The 14,402-nt window shown below is 38.3% G+C and overlaps 1 protein-coding gene across 3 annotated transcripts in view; it reads left to right on the top strand.

Annotated features, from left to right (window-relative positions):
- Positions 1-14,402, top strand: part of tanc2a (tetratricopeptide repeat, ankyrin repeat and coiled-coil containing 2a) — a 159,462-nt gene that overhangs the window by 27,548 nt on the left and 117,512 nt on the right. For all 3 annotated transcript variants that reach the window (XM_089128397.1, XM_089128398.1, XM_039685800.2), the window contains one exon: positions 11,510-11,626. The gene's annotated coding sequence lies outside the window, so the exon portion shown is untranslated. The remainder of the gene's footprint in view (positions 1-11,509; positions 11,627-14,402) is intronic.

Here is a 14,402-nt window from a genome sequence, read left to right as displayed (position 1 = left end):
GACCTTCCCTTTGCACATACATCAGCTCCAAGGGTGACCTACATTGTCATTCAGAGTTGGGTGTGAAATTGCAATTTTCCGCCTGGTTGATGCAGTAATGAGAAATTGATGTAATGAGACAGCATTTAGGAGGAGGAGAGCTCTTTTCCAAATGCCACACTTTCAGTGTCCTCCAAGGCTACATTCATACTGCAAGCCTTATGTCTCAATTCTGATTTATTGCCCTGATCCAATTTTTTTTTTTTTTTTTTTTTTTTGGCTGTTTGAAAATGTGGCCATTATCAGATTTGAGTGTGAACAGATCGCGATCCTGAACTGACCCACATGTGCAAAAGAACAACAAAGTCGCTCATCACGGAATTATACAGAAGTAAACACAGAGGTTATTAAAGCCAGTGAATTTGTGTGCAGGCAGACGCATAAGGGCACAGATGAGGAGAAAGTTTTTCCTTAAATTTTGCTTGTATAGAGCTTTCTCCGTAATGCTTATGAGTATAACAGCTCACCGTCCCTCCGCTGACTAACTTTGCTGTGCCTTGCATATTCACAGAGTGACCAAATGTCAAATCTTTTGAGTAACTCCCATCAGCCCAGAATTGTGACAAATGTTGCTCTAGTCTTGAGTGACATAAGTCGCATGAATTCCAATATGACTGTTCAGACTGAGGTCCCATTGCAAAACATCAGACCTGTATTGGATTTAGGACCACTTATTGAAGAGGCTCAAATCAGAATCAAAAAGATAGATTGCATGTGGTTTGTGGTGTTCACACTGTTATGAAATAAACAGATCCGAGTAGAGTTTTATCAACAACAACAAAAAAATCAGATTTGGGCCACTTTTGCATGCAGTTCGCCTTTTATGAAGTATTTGATAAAAAGCCATTTCTGAAGCAATGCCTATATAACATAAATGGCTTTTTCTTCTGTAATACAGCTTATTGCCGTCACCTGGACACTAGTTGGGTAATTTGTTGTTTACAGTAATTACCTTTTGTTCCATGTGTTCAAATGTTCTGATTCCAAATAAGGCAGCATGTTATATTCTTTTTGACAGTGCAATGACAGCCCCTCTCAAATGTGTTAATGGCATGAATGCAATGTTTTGTAGGCTGGAGTTTTAGTGAATGCTTCATAAGATCCCAAGTTAAAGCTTGTGATGGCACAGATGGATGTAAAGCACAATTTTGTTTGTCCTACTGATCTGATGATCTGAAAGATCTGGATTAATTGTCTCGACGTTGTGGCCTAGCGGGTGTCCTTTTGAGTCCCCCTTAACCTTGAAAGGATGACTGGTTTGTTAGGGTGGATTTGGTTTGATTCAGTATGCACTCTATGCACAGGAACTGTACAAATGTTGAGCATCTATGTCATATTTTCAAATGATACCAAGAAGCATTTAAGAGAAGACTGCAATTTCAACTTTTAGTGTGGTAGTAATATTTCAGGTGTAAATTCTCATTATGATTTACCTGTTACTTTTTTCTCACTACTTTTTATGATGAGCTTGCAGTTTACAGGCTATTAATCATGGAGTATATAATTGAATTAAAATGCTAATTGTACATTTCCAGTTGTATCCCAAGTACCTGTCCTCTTAAAACAACAACAACATTTATTTAATCTGTAATGGCTGTAGTTTTTTGTTTTAGTTTTTCCAGCTATTTTATCTCTATTGTTCAGTCTCGTTTTTTGTTTTTTTAGAGCAAAGGGCCTGATATGTTGCGTGTCATAGGAGTGGAGTGGCCCCCTCTAACCCTGGGGTGTTAAAGTGTGTAAACCCACAAGCCTCAAGCCACAGTCTGGGCCCTAAAGGACAAAGCAGATGGGATGTTTTTAAAAGTGGGATATGAAGCAATGATGTTTCTGGGGAAGTGTGTGTGCTTGTGGATGCTCAGAGTGGCCTACTGGGCAGCCAATGTAATGTTGTTTTTGTTTTGATAAATGTGTTTAGCTCTAGGGACAGTGGCCAGGGAATTTGTCACTGCCGTTTTGTTGTTGGGAATAAGATTACATGTTGAACTTGTGAGGAAATTGCAGGTTCTGTAATTGAGTATTCTATGACAAAATACAGAATGCTTAGTTTAGAGATTTGAACCTGATAGATATGTGGACTCATGTTTTTCATTGTAATATCTGGTCTCTTTTTATGACTTTTGTGTCAACTTTGATTGACACTATTTTGTCATGTATTGGTGAGGACTGTTTCTTATTGTATTATATTGCAGCTTGCTTGAAGGTCAATTTGGACTTCTGTGGTTATTAACTCACCCATAAGATTTCTGTCAGAGTTTTTTAGTGAAAAATTTGGGCAAAATGTAAGGTCACAGGTTTATGGAACAAAATCTTTTCAAGATTTCATATACAATTTCACATAACTGGACTATAGGTCTAGTTTTACAAAAACTGTCATTTGTATCATAAATCTGAACATTGTTTGATCCCCTTTATAACTTAGAGGACCTATTATGTTTTTGGGTTTTTTTTCCAAGTTTTTTTTTATGTTGCTGTTTGAGCATAAAAAAGGCCTGCAAAGTTAAAAAGCACTAAGTCCTTCCAAAGGGAGTTATTCTCTGTATCAGTAAGCACTGTTTCTGAACTCCCGGAAACACCTCGATTGTAGCCTTAAGTGTTCTACTGTGAACATTCACTTCACAATATTCCTCATTTAAAGAATTCCCCCCCAAGGCATACACAAAAAAAGGGGCGAGGCCTGCTTGCCCAATCACAACACACTGGTCCAGCTGACCAATCAGGCCATCCTTAAAAATATTTTGGTTTGCAGTAACAGCAATTTTTTTTTAAAAAAGGGTCGGTAGGTAGGTCTATATTTTTTTTTTTCCAAGATTCAGTGTAAAAAAAAGGTACAATTTTGGAGATGGTGATCGTGAATTTAAAAAATAAATGCATATTGTGACGTCACTGACTGGGTTTTCAAACTGTGCATCCACCGCTAGGTGTTAATGCAAAATACGACCAGTTACATTTTAGGCTAGTCACAAAATGTATAATATATCTATTTGTTATGCATATATACATGAGATAAGCAAAAACAAGTACAAACACATGGTCAAACAAAGAATACAATTAAACAAAGATACAAATTAGCCTATATACACAGTGCTTTAATTTCAGGAAGGTCTAAAATTAGCTACTTTTCAGTTAAGTCTGTCGCTCTCTCTGAAAAGAAATTTAATTTAGCTAGTAATCAAATGTAAAATGACACTGCATAGTTTATCATAGTTAGATTAATGCTTATTAAAGTTTAAGTTATTCATTCAAGAGCTGTGAGTGATTTTTATCTGCCTTTTGTTGTTTGATTCGCATTGGCTCAATCGTCACGTTTATTAGACTACTGCCCCTTTAAGACCGAATGCAGAACTCTACTGTAATATATGACTGATGCACCATCATTTTCTCCCAACTATTTACGTCCAATTAAGACATAAACTGTTTAAATGAATCTCAGGGCAGGTCATTTTATATTTTATGTATATTTGATGGTTTAGATGCGCACATGAAGCCCAAAATGAGGCGATAGCCTACTTTTATTGTCTCGTTTTAGTGCATTTCGGAGCGCGCGTCGTAAACAACGTCTCTTGCGCAGTCTTTTGTGCTTTTAATAGCTCTTTTAATGATTGAACGCGTCCGCAGTTTAGCAACAGTACAGACTGCATTTTACAACAATCACCGATCGTGCTGATTCTGACTGTACGTTTGGGTTTTAGGAAGAAATGACAGCGCAACGATGTGAAGGGAAGGAAGTTGCGCTAGACTAATGGTTTCATCTCAAATATCTTCTTTTTATAATCTTTGAAAGCGGAAATCTAAAATACAATTAGAATAATATCCCAGATCTAAAGTGTAACCACGTTTTGTCCTCATTGTCACTCATTAAGCAGGGCTGTCGTGCTGTGCGCGCTGTGGCTCCGGGTGAGAGATCGCTCTCTCTTCTGGACTGCGAATAGCAAAATTGCATCACAGACAAATTGTTTAATATTTTTATTATAAAAAATGGTTGATATTCAGCCCCGTTGCCCTTTTAATACCGGGTACCAAGCGGGAACACTGAAACGAGCGAATGTACAAGCCATATAGTGACACGCGTAACGTTAAACCAATGGTGTAAACATAATCTGATGAATATGACGCCACGGGTTTTTATTTAAGAAAGAACGTAGCCTACGTTTGTAGGCTATGTAGACACAAGCAACTTTCACAATACTAACTAAAATATAATTAATATTATTTTATTGAATTTGAATTAGTCGTTTGAAGAGTAGCCTAAAAAAAAAATCGGTCGGTCTGAACGCAAGTTACAACCGGCAAGTCGGTCGGACTAAAAGGAAAAAAAAAAAAAAAAATGGGTCGGCCCTAAATTGACAGGGTCGGTCGGGTTACGGCAAACAAGAATATTTTTAAGGGTGGCCTCAGAGCACATCACGCTTTTCAGAAGGAGGAGCTTCATAGAGGCCAGAATTAAAGAGAGCGTTACTGACAGACTGGGAAGAGAGGTGCTGCAACAATATAAAATATGTGAAAATTAAATTTTGTATCACTATCAAGTATGGAAAACTATTCTAGTAGACCACAAAATCAAGACTTTTTAAAATGGCATAATATGTCCTCTTTAAGTATGATTTTGACATGATTGTTTGTTAGCCTTTTTAGTGATTTGGTATCCATCACCTTGTTTGAAATTCAAGGCAGCTGTTTGTGCATGTCAAAGGCTCCCTCGGCCTCGCACATCTGAAAATAAATAAATAGATAGACTGGTAAGTGGTGATGCATTTTTCCATCCTTTCCTCCCCTACTTCCCAACATGCTGGAATCAAGATTTATCAGATCTGAGGCAGATGGTTTTGCAGGATGCCAGCCGCAGCCCCCCTCCCGACCTTCTTGCTGGATACTGAGCCCTGGGCCCAAGTGTTTGTCTAGACTTGAGTTATCCACCTCATCTAGGAATGACAGCCCCCCCCCCCCCCCCATTCTCCTCCAACCCTGCATGTCCCAGAGGAATTGGGGTCATCCATCCTCGAGTGCCCTTATCCCTATGTTACTAAAAGTATCTCAACACATGGCAGAGCTTTTCGTAGAACCGTGCCTTGTGGGTTCCTCAAAATCTCAAAAAATCCATAGCAACATTTCTTTTTTTATACTTCTGATAATGGCGGCACATTCTAAAGCCTGCACAATGTCAAAGTCCTCAAGGTTTTTTAAGTGCTTTTGGGAGAGAAAAAACCTCTTTTATACAATGAATGCCTGGAGTAATGAGATGAGGCCGTGTTTTAATTTAAACCACAAGACTTGAAAAGGAAAAAAGGGGCAGGCATAGCACGCTCTCATTATCAGCTGGCTCGTGAGTTGGCCGTAGCAAGTGGTGGGACACGTGTCCCTCTCTTTGTTTAGTCGAAGCCTGAATTGGCGCCTTAGATAGGACCTATTCATGGGTGGACATAAGGCCGCCTTTGAGAGAGTGGTGGCTTGCTGGCCCTCATTATCCTTATTGTTGCATTCCGTTACACCTCATTTTTTTTGTCCCACTTCAACAGGGACTTTGGACAAAGCCTGCAGTGTGAGGGGGAGCAATCAAACCAAAAAACGGTGAAGGAATTGTTAACACCGCCGTCTGTCAGAGGATCTCATTTTCTATCTGCTATCACATTTAAATGCATTGCAGAATCTGATAATAGAGTATTATGCTGTATTAGGCAGCCAAGTAATATAATTTAAAGTATACTCCTCTTTATTTGATATGCCGTAGATGGAAGAACTTTGCTAGAGAAGTCCGCTATAGTGTTTAGACTCGCAGTGTGTGTATCTGGCTGAAGTTGTGTTTATGGCTTGTCTTGGTGTATTTGGATTGTGGGTTGGGTCAGACTCAAGAGTCTGTAGTAGATGCCTTCAGCCATCATCCATTATCAGTCTTTCTACTATATTTCAAATGTATTTTTTTCCCTATTTTATTTATTTGATCTAATACAAGTGCCACTAATTGACAATTACTGTATATAATTATATTATAGTAAAAATTAACATCCAGCAAGACTACATTTAACTAAACTTTCAACTCTGTCTCTTTCTCTCTCCCGCTGTTTTCATGCCATTTCATGCGTCACTGAAATATCTGTTCTTCTCACCGCCCAAATCTAGTTAACTCAGTCTATGTGTTGACTCTTCACATAATGGCAGTTTTGTTCCTAACATCTCTGAGTGAATTTACATGTGACCGATTTCTCATTCTTTCTGCCTACGTACTGAGGTTCGTTTATGTCGCCTGTGTAGGAGTCAAGGGCTGCCCTTAGACAAAGTGAACAATCTCTCTATCCCTTCGTCCACCCACTCCTCACCGTTTGACTAGAGGGACAGTCAGATACGGGGCGGCAGCATACCAGATGTTGTTTTAGTAATGCTGCTGAAATGAGAGATGTTAGATACCTGCTGTCTGATTGTATCCTCTACATGGAGAACTACAGCACTGCCTTTGACGGTATCTGACGACGGCTAACTCAACTGTCACTCAAGCCCTGATGTTGATCACGGCTTTAGCAATCGGACTTGGATTCGATTATTTGAGTGTCAGTAGAAGAAGTTTAGATCAGGCTGGCATGCAGTCTGCATGTCCTCTTATCTTGGTAAGGCACTATAAGAGGAGGAAAAGAAGTGTGCTTTTCTTTTTTTTCTGTGAGTGAAAAAAAGCATTACTGATAAAGCATAACAGGCACCGTGGCATCCTTTGATTAATAGTGCATATGTTCTCATTCTCCTGCTGATTTGTGTGTCTGCCTTGTTACCATGGAGATCCTCATATCCTCATGATATATACTCTATATGCTCCGTAATACAAAAATATAAACCTCAAAGGATTTTTATAATCAGATCAGTCCTGAGGCTCACAGAGGATGGTTTTGTTGAACACCTTACATATAGTTATCTCTCTATCTATCTTGCTCCATCAAAAGCAGAGGAGAGATGTAGATACCCTGATCAACTGGGAAATGTGACAACACCCCAGGTGTTGTGTTTTATGCTTTGTCTGTGTAGAATTTGTGGATTAATTCTACTAACTTTCTGCCTTTATGTAAGGGCTTGTGGCTTTTCTTCAGCTCTTGCACAGCTATTTTTTTATAATTGTTATTTTTACTATTTTACTTTGCATTATCTTATTTATTGATTTAATATTATCTTATTTTATCCACTTGAGCACCACGGATTGGTGTGTCAGAGCTTGTGCATTAACCGCTAGTTCACACGTCAAATTTTTATGAATCAATTGGCGTACAATGACCCTTATTAGCTGCTTTCTCTTTTCTCCGAACGTTCACACAGGAGCTGAATCTGCATGACGCTGAGGCTTGGATACTTGCCAATTACATTCTGCTACATGTTTCTCAGAATGCTTGGAGTCTCATTGAAGCGGTTGATGTGTGTCTATTTGCGTGGTTGTGAATATATGTTCTACGCCTTAAACGGGCCATTTGTTTTCATGTTTACAAGTACATGCATACATGGAATATGACTGTGGGTGAGACCATGTGGGTCGCTCTATTCCTTCCTCAGTTGCAGTTTTAATGTGCTTTATTGGAATCACAAATAATTGTAGTGTATTTGTTGCTGTGGAGCCGTCACTGCATCATCTTTTGTTTATCAGTATCTCTAAAAAGTCTGCATCAAACGGTGTCTTTTTTTCCGCAGAAAAATCAAGCGAACAAACGAGCAGTGTTTTACTGACGAGATCTGGAACTTTGTTAAAAGTAAAAGTTCATCAACGCTTTCTTAATGTTAGGATCATAAGGAAAGCAAAAAGTCATTTTGGCAGCTTGGTTTCAATAAAAGCTGTTTTGTTCTAACAAAAAAGTTTTCAGTTCTGAAACCTAAAGGATATTTTTTATAGTACAATGGCCTCTTGTTTGTCAAAAGATCAAGGAAAATTTGATTTCTCAACCTAACCCTAATCTCTAAAATAACTCTTAAGGGTCTGTTCACACAGAACTCGTTTTTTTCCGTTCCAATGCGCTACATATATAACCATTGCGCTCGGGTCTTCCATCTTTTGCAGTGTCTCGGGCATGATACGGCGTTCTAAAAATGCAGCACTCAAGTTAAAATCGTCTAGATCGTTTTTCAAAGCAAAAATGCGTTCTGTGTGAACGCGCCCTTATTCTGCTCACTGCCATGAAGAACAATGAATGATGCAAGCAAGTCAGTCTCCCTTTGCTCTCAAACTACTTAAAGCTCTAGTCCGTAACTTTTTTGGGGTTAAAAATTTGAGCAAGTACATAACCAGCCAGTGTTCAAAGCTATCTGCTGGCCTTGGCTCGATTCAAAACGGTAAGCTTGTAATAATGTTTTTGATTCCAGTGGTACTGGTGGATTTCCGCGGGAGATCACATTTGTACAGTACACATTTGTTGTCGGCTAGTATAAGCTATGTTACGTGTGAGGATGTTGGAGGAGGAGATTTATTGCCTTTTCTCACAGCACTTGATTTTATTAAACTTATCAATTTGTTGGCAGATCCAGAAAGGTTCAAATGACAATCACCATTGACAACTAGAGATTCAGCCCGAGTTTGCTGAACCAGAAATGACACGATGATTTGCTCTGAGAAAACAAAAAATGCAAAAAAAAAAAAAAATAAGATTTACCTGGTGACCTGATGATTGGCTGTAGCTCATGACATCACTGAGGTTGAGTCGCAAGACAGCTCTGGATGTCTAGCATGCTAGATATTTTTCTGGGCTCGGCGAAAGTTAATAATTACGTGAATGACTGCAATTTCAGATTTCAAACAGAGATGGCGACAGAGTACAAACTGAGGACTGCAGTTTTAACTAATTTTGCAATAAACAAAAATACTTGCGTAACCAAGGCAGCTGAAAAGGTGGGCTGGCACCTTTAAACAAAAAATGTGTTCTAAAATTATTTGAAATGTGAAAGCAATTTAAAACTATAGATAAAAACATTAAACGTTTAAAGAATAAGAGATAACAAAAGGTGAAGTGTGTGACTTCTGAACCATCAATGTAACCAAACAGAGCTGAGTTCAGTCATGATGTTAATTTGTAGGCTAACCCAGAAGGCTAATTCACCATTCCTTCCCTGGGGTTTTTAGAATGGTGGTTCTGAGTAAGTTAAGGGCTTATTGCTTGAAAAGACTTTACATTTTGTTCTGCAGCATACGTCATTTCTCAAGAATGCATTTTGAAGCCTTTTTTAAAAAGGCAAGTTGCTAATAAGTTGCTACATAATGAAAATGTGGACTAAAAAAGCCAACAACATTGTGATTACTGAAAAAAAACATAATTTCTTTTGTTTTGTCTCATTTTCTAAATGTTCAGGCAGCATCTGGCTATACATTGTTTACTCTTGATCGTATCTTTCATATAACCTGCAGATCCCTTTATTTTGAAAAGCAACGGTTCTTTGTCTTCTCAGCAAAGGTGCTGATGACATTGGCAGATGTCACCCACACACATGGTCTGCAGGTAATGAAAGGTGCGTCTCGTCTGTCGGGCCTCATGTTTTGGCCATGGTTTGCAGTATCCGTGTCCCTTCTCCATGCTGTAAGGGGTTCAGGTATCACCCACACAATACACACAACAGAGCCGTATATCAGCACGGAAAGACGAGAAGTTTGTTTGCCCACTGCGCACCAGAACCTCCGACAACCGTCTGGTAGATGCATTTGAAAAAAAAAAAAAAAGACATAAAAATATTTAAATTGAGAAAAGCAGCTAAATTACTTAATGTTGAAGAACTATGTCATATCTGCACCACTACTACCACCACAGCAGTTATAAACTGGATTGTTTGCACACATGATTCATGAACACTCACCCACCTGCCCATTGGTTCAGCCAATGTCAATCTGGATGTGAAGCTCAAACAAACAGCAATGTTTTGATAGCTCAGAGACAGTAGTTACATGGTGGGAATAAAATAACAAAGGCTTATTTTTATTATATTTATGCATGATAAGCATTCAAACATCAATAAGTCTTATAACATTTAAAAAGTAGAAATATTTTCTGAAGAATATGTAAGTGGTATTTGCTAGTTGCTAACACAATGCTAGGATGTTGTGGGTGGTTGACAGGGTATTGGTATATGATTGTCAGTGTTCTGTGTGCATGCTAGTGTTTTTGGGTGGATGCTATTACTTACTGGTACAGCATTGTAACAGCATTGTGAAAAGGGGGATTCAAACCTTAAGTACATGAGTGCTAAATGGAGGGTCATGGGAAAAGCATGCATGTGGTGACATTTCTGCAAAAATTATAATACGTTGCTTCTTGTTCGTTGCGTACCTTCACAGTGAAATATCCAATGTCTTTAATTTGATCCAAAGCCAATGAATGTGGTCCTGGTGTGTTTTATTATGTGGTTGGTTATACATATCATTATGGGCATGGCAGTTTGAAAATTTAAATGGTGAGGTGTTAAAAGGTTAATATAGTGTTATACTATTATAACAATTATTATTAACAAATGCAATGTAAAAACAAAAATTTGCAGATGCAACCATGCCATTTTAGTTTTTTTTTTTTCTACAAGACTTTGAGCTCTTTCATCATGACTTGTTTCACAGGTCTTGTTTAGACAAACAAATCTGTATTATTCTAGCTAAATACATCATGTTTTGTCAAAGACTGCAGCTGGATTGGATTCAGAAACTAAATGGAGTAGATCACGTCCATCAACACCCCAAACGCCTGCACAGTCCTATACCTCGCCATTTCAGTAACGTTTTGCAGTTTTTAATATGTTGTTTCATGTTGATGATCACGTTATTTTACATATGAATCTGTTTACATACTGTATGCTGTCGCTTGTTTCCACTTCTTCACATGTCTTTTGATCAGGCGACTCTGTACCCTTTCAGAAGATTTGTAATAGTGCTCCCCTACCGTATAACAGTAAAAACACGGAAATAATCCGCCCCTTGTAATGAAAAGGATTTCAAGTTGGTGTTTTATAGCCACTAGTGTTCATTTCAGAAGGAAAAATTGAAGGCTAAGTCACTGTTGTTCACTGAGTCCATGTCCTTAATACTTACAGTGTTACTTGCCTTGGCAAACACCGCTAACTATCCCAACAGATAATTGATGCTCAGTTTGCTTTGTGCTGTTTTTATGTCAAAAAGTTGGCAGCTGTTCTACTCTCATATCCCCCTCCCCTCACACACACACTAACTCTTTATTCTTGTCTCTGGAGAGAAAGTATGCTCCCCTGTGTGCAGACATATAAATGCGCATGTTGTGTGTTAATTAAATTGCATGTGTAGTGTTCCATGTCTTTAGCGCTATGAAGGTTACACATAGACACCCCCTCCCTAGGAGCCTCCAGCATCATGCCGCTGAAGGTGCCGGTGGGATTTGTTGCTATACATAGGCTCTCAGGCAAGATGCTAGTTTGTTTGGCTCACAGTAGGGTCTGGAAAATGACGGCCACTGTTTTTATGATCAAGCTTCTGATGTGCTGCTTTTGTTTTCTGCCTCTTATACAGAGCTGCTGAGGTTTAAATCTTAAGGAGATGGGACTTGGGCTCCTGCCCACTGGAGAACGATTCCAACCCCTATAGCTGTGACCGGTTTGCTGTGAGGCCCTTTACCTCCTTCTAATGGTGAGTTGACTTTCACTGTCTTTATGGGAAAAACAGGTCGTACAGGAAGGAATCAAGAATGGATCCCAATGGGGGTCTTGTTGATTGGTTGGTTAAATAACTTATCTCTTCCAAGGTTTTAATGCATAAAGCATTTGCTTGTCATGGATATTTCTGGAAAGATGTCTTGCGTGATGTTATGCCATCGCATCCTAACCAGTTGTGTAGTTTTTGGCAACATATAATTTATCTGTTCATGCTAAAAGCAAAAAAGGACTTCATGTTTAACACAGTTGATTGCAAGTAAATTTCATCGCAATCCAGTATGACTCCAAGCGATTGAAAGTATCTTCATGTGCAAGTCAAACCCAATATCCTTAGAGAAACTGTCACAGATCAAAGCTTGGACTTGGAAAAGGTGCACATTTAAAAATGTCAAATCTTTACCTTGGCCTATGTATGGATGCCATCTCAACTCAAGTGGTAATCTGCAGAAGCCATTTAAATTCACAATCTCATCCATCCAAAGATTTTGTTCTGTATGCAGCCAATGAATAGTAACTGATCCTCTGACACAAAAGCAGCTATCATTATTCCATATGCCACAGTTTTACAATCCTTCTAATGTTCCTAAACTATTACATGGCTGTTGTGCTATAAACTGAAGTGTGTATGTCAATTCCATGTCATTTTAGTTGGTTTCTTAAACTTTTGCAGCCACTCTAACTTTCGATGTAACACACGGAGTTGTTATACTTACCTCACAAGTTTTTTCTACCCTCCCTGACCCCTTAGTTTGCAAAAACGAGGCCTTGCTTTCTGTCCGTAAAGCACATCGTTGCTGTGTCCGCTCGGGTCCCATCTAATTATCCTAGTGGCTGTCCATCCGTGAAATAGGCATTACACTGTGAAACTGAGCCAGTGTAGCTTTCCTCTGAACAATCGTGATAGCTTAGCAACAATGCAGCAGCCTATAATGACCATAACAACAGCAAGGGCACACCAGAGGATTATGGGGGATTATTACCTTTGATCTGCTCCAAAACAGGATGGGCTGAGAGTTGGGGGAGTTATTAGGAAAGAGGCAAGTTTATTCTTTCTCCTTTTTTCTTGTTTTAGACGTAGCTGGTAAGAGAAGATTGTTGTTTGTTTCTTAAAGCAAATGTGGCAGAAAGAATGAAATGTAATGATGAAAAGCAAGGAGTCGGGAGCAGGATGCAGTGGACTCTGTGTTCGATGTCCACCGAGTCATGTTTTATTAAATCTTATTTGCCATTTAGAGGCAGCTGCAGTCGCAGCAAGTGTTGAGTTCAATGCGTGAACTAGTGTGGGCTGTTTTAGGGGATTTCTCTAGGACATCAAATAATCCACTCTTTCTTGCCTAATACATGTTTAGGGGTGATTAATTGTTCTTGGTTAGAGCTGCGGGGTGTCAAAGACACAGTTCAAGGGCTCTTTAATGTCGTAGAATCCCAAATGAGCAATTTGAATCACACAGTCCCAGCCAGCAATGGGATCACAGCGTCACTCTTACACTTTCAGGGCGATTCTCGTCAAAACTGCCTAGAAATGTCCAGGTCTGTCTTTCTGTTGGGGGTGCAACGGTTCAAATTGCTCACGGTTCAAATTTATTTATTTTATTTTTTTTAAATATAATCACAGTTTAAGAGTCATTGTTTCAGTATGATTTGGTATGTGCTATGTTTAGGGGGAAAACTCTCAAATAATAATAATCTTACTACAAGCAACAGGACAAATAAATACAGTAGATCAAAGATACAAATAAAATAAACAGTGTTTTTCAGGTAGGTCTAACATTAGTTTTTAGGTACAGGAATTGAAAAAAGTTATCAAATGTACAATAACACTGCATATTTGATTCTATAAATTCTATAAATATTATGATTCTATAAATTGAAGATTAGATTTTCAGTTTAGAGCAATGAAGTCCTTTTCTTTTGTTGTTTGATTAACATTAAAAACACAGACAGTAGGAATATTATGTTTTATTATGTTATTGTGAATATTATGTGAATGTTTCTTCATTCTATGATTTTCTCGCACATTGAATATTGTTTTGTAAATTGGTCACTTACAAATGCCACAACGCTTAAACCAATTGAGTCACTTTTCAAAAGAGCCTTAAAAATATTTGACAGAAAACCGTTTTCACATCACCACTGCTTAATATTACAGAAATATAACCTACTAAGTTTTGAAAATTTTCTAAAGCTTAAATATGCCTGTGCTGTTTATAAGATCCTGCACGGACTTGCCCCACCCCCACTGAGCGAATATATTACACTAAAAAAACAGGGAGAGGGAAGAAGTGTCACCAGGGCTTCCATCAGGGGTGATTGTGTGGTGCCGTACAGGTACTACATTTGGACAATATGTGCTGTCAATAAAGGGGTCAGAGATTTGGAACAAATTACCACTTGTCATTAGAGAATGTCCGACATTTCCCAGATTTAAGAATCAACTTAAACAATGGCTCAAAACACATAAAATTGTGACCATTAAAAATTTTTCCTTTCTCTCTGGTTTTTTTTTCTTTTTTTTTTCTCTTTTTTCTTCTCTCTTCTTTACAATCGAGGTATATGAATAAAGAACACTGTAGTATCGTGTAAGCATTTGTATGTATATTAAATCAGATTTAGTATTTATTGTAATTCCAGCATGTATACATAGAATAGCACTTTACTGTATATGTGTAATTTGTCTGAAAACAGTGGTGTCTTTTGTAATTGTTACTGAATTTTAAGGTGTCCTTTAAACTGTGTAGCGTTCAATTTAT

Source organism: Pimephales promelas, chromosome 3, assembly GCF_988280905.1.
Source record: "Pimephales promelas chromosome 3, fPimPro1.hap1.1, whole genome shotgun sequence".
Classification (NCBI taxonomy): domain Eukaryota; kingdom Metazoa; phylum Chordata; class Actinopteri; order Cypriniformes; family Leuciscidae; genus Pimephales; species Pimephales promelas.
Note: the sequence above shows the minus strand (reverse complement) of the source record. Positions and strands in the feature narration are given on the sequence as shown.